We start from the raw sequence: 3,019 nt of genomic DNA, 5'->3' as shown, positions 1-3,019 counted from the left end.
CCAAAATTTCCCGGTGAATTCTATTCTCGTCTTTCTTTGAAGGTCAACCTGATGGATTTTTTTTTACAAAATTTTACATGTGAGTGTATACACACACATGTACACACATAGGACAGAGGATAGACCTTGGGAGTGAGTCCTGAAGTTGTGGGACATGGATATTGGACACAATTCAGTAGTCCTTGTGGAACATCTTACTAGCCCATCTTACTAGCCCAATGTTTTCAATTTCACTGATTTTAACTTTAATATCACATCCTTCCCTCCCTATCCCCTCCATCCCTCCCTTTCTCCCTAGAATCCTCTTCCTCCTCTCGTGTTTCACCCTAACCTCTGTTGTGTGTGTGAGTGTGTAGGGCAAAGGTTGACACTGTGTATCATCTGTGACCCTTTGTTTTCCCAGACAGGATGTGATATTTATTACTAAACATGATTTAGTAGGGTAGAGGGTAGCACCACAGTAGAAGCCCCGAGGAGTGCGGGGCCCGCCAATGCCCATGGGACCAGGATTGGTAATGCAGCTGACCCCTCGGCCATCAGGAATGAGCCACTTCTCAGCGTCTGTGTCCAGATCAATCTACATTCAATTTAGTGAAGCCTCATCTCTTTGATATGTGGGTCTAGAGAGAGACGGACGAAGAACCCAGTGAGGAGGACCAGGGCAAGAAAGTGGGAGGAAGGGGCTTAATAACACCACTTGCCTCTAGCAGCACAGAGAGCTTGAACTTAGCTTTAAATAGGTCCTCCATCAAATGTTCCTTATTCTGAGGTGTAATTCAGGTGGATGTGATGGCCTAGACAGTAAGACCCCTGGCCTGAGGCTTCCCTAAGGGACTGTGAATAACTGCATGATACCTAGATTGGAGATGACATTGAGATCAGAGATTGTAGAGCCTTCAAAAGATGTTGTTGTCTCCAAGGACCCTTTGGGTAGCCAATATAGGCAACAGGGTGAGGTCACTCCAAATGAGTGTGCTGTTGGCAACCGTTGCACACCAGGCCCCAGTAAGAAAAGGGACCTCCCAGGGCAGCTTACTTGGCTGCAGATTTACCTTATCTTTTAAGACACAGTCTCTCAGTGAACATGAAACTCACTGATTTTGTCAGGCAGAGTGGCCAGAGAGCTTTGCAGATGGATCCAGCAGACTGTCCTCCACACCAGACATGCTAACTCTGGGATTTAAGAGTATTGCTATGCCTGCATTTTCTGTGGGTGCTGGTGATTTGAACTCAGGTTCTCATGTTTGCATGGCAAAACTTAACCCACTGAGCCATGATCCTTGCCCATCTTTAATTTTATGGTCAATAACATTAGTGTTAGAAATGAATGAAATCTATGGTGCCATTTTGTCCCATGTACACATGTGCATAGATGATGTACAATCTTGCCATAATGCTACCTTCTCCCTGCTCTCAGATTCTACATCTCACAGACCTCTTCACAGCCTGTCATAGTCTTACTTTCTGCTCCATGGGTTTCATTTTGTTTGTTTGTTTGTTTTTCATGTATGAGATAAAAGGGAACATGTGGCACTTGGCATAGCTCTCTTACTGTTATATAATGTCATGTCACATTCATTTGCCTGTGGATAACAGGCTTTCCTTTCCTTGTCCCTCATGTGAATGTGTCATGTAATGTATGTTTTAAAAACTTTATACTGTATGTGATACAGCATTTTCTTCATGCCGTAATGTATTGATGGCCACCCAGGATACTTACTTGAGCTTATAAATATCTCCTCTAACTACAAGGCACCATGCCTTTGTTGGTCTATGTTGTCAAAATGGCTGGACTGACAGACAACTAAAATAAGATTCCAGAAGCTCACTTTTGGTGTGTCTGTTCCAGCATCGTTGTCAGAGAGGACAGATTTCCAGGAGAATAACAGGGGAATGTCTCTCCTTAAGTATGGATTTCCCATGCAGTTGTCTAAGAGCCAAGGCAGAATTAAAGTTGAGAAAACCTGCCAGGGCAGCCTAGTTCCATCCTTCCTGAGCTAGAGCATATAGTACCATCACCATCACTCATGGCCACAAGACTCCAGAGCCTCCAGCCATCTAATGAGGATGCACAGCATCTACAGTCCAGGAAGCTTCCAGACCTGGATTGGGACTGTATCATTTGTTCTCTTTGAGCCGAGGCTTCCAGCTTGTCAGTTTGGCTGATACTGAATTATCCCACTTGTCTCAGGGTTTTTTCTTCTGTACCCACAGTTTTGCTCATTCTAGAGATTCACTGTACTGCAAACCTGTACCTCTAGCCCATCACCATTTCATCAAGTAGGTTTTCCTTCCTCAACAAGCAGCCCTCCTTCAGGTTTTCTCATGAACAGACATGTGATCCTATTGTAAGGAAGCCCCTGTTAAGGGAGATGTGCTTCTGCTTGTGTCTAGAAAGCAGAGCCCACCTAAGAAAATGCTTGTACCAAGATGTCATGCTTAACTCTGTTCTTTTATGTTTAGAATCCTTTCTCAAGCTCTCTCAGGTTTTATGGGGATGTAGCTGCCCCATGTTGGGGCCATTTGTAGACAAAGTTTCTATCCTGCCTGCTTCCTGTTTAGAATCCCTTCTCAAGATCTCTCAGGTTTTATGTTGATGTAATTGACTCCTCCTTGGGCACCATTACATAAACAAAGACTACACTTTGGTTTCCTGGTCGCCTAGACTGGAACAATCACACAAATATTATATTAATTACAACACTATTTGGCCAACGGCTCAGGCATATTTCTAGCTATCTCTTACTTCTCAAATTAACCCATTTCTTTTCATCTGTGTATTGCTTACCAGTAAGGTCTGGCATCTTTCTCATTTGGTAGCAACATGGTGTCTGCCAGACTCTGCTTTCTTTCCTCCTTTATTTCTGCTTGGATTTCCTGCCTTGCTGTAGCCTATCCTGCCATAGGCTAAAGGAGCTTGTTTATTATACAATGGTAATGAAACATATTCATAGCATACATAGGGGAACCCCAGTACCCATGTAGAAATATAGACATGACTATATGTGCCTGTAACTCC

The 3,019-nt window shown here is 43.6% G+C and overlaps 1 non-coding gene across 1 annotated transcript; it reads right to left on the bottom strand.

The window, feature by feature from the left end:
• Nucleotides 1-907: 907 nt before the first annotated feature.
• On the bottom strand, nucleotides 908-1,046 carry LOC113457477. The gene has a single exon (XR_003378037.1). It is a non-coding gene; the product is annotated as a small nucleolar RNA SNORA70 (small nucleolar RNA).
• Nucleotides 1,047-3,019: the final 1,973 nt, after the last annotated feature.

The sequence above is a fragment of the Microtus ochrogaster genome, chromosome X (assembly GCF_000317375.1).
Source record: "Microtus ochrogaster isolate Prairie Vole_2 chromosome X, MicOch1.0, whole genome shotgun sequence".
Taxonomy (NCBI): domain Eukaryota; kingdom Metazoa; phylum Chordata; class Mammalia; order Rodentia; family Cricetidae; genus Microtus; species Microtus ochrogaster.
This window is presented reverse-complemented; position numbering and strand designations above follow the sequence as displayed.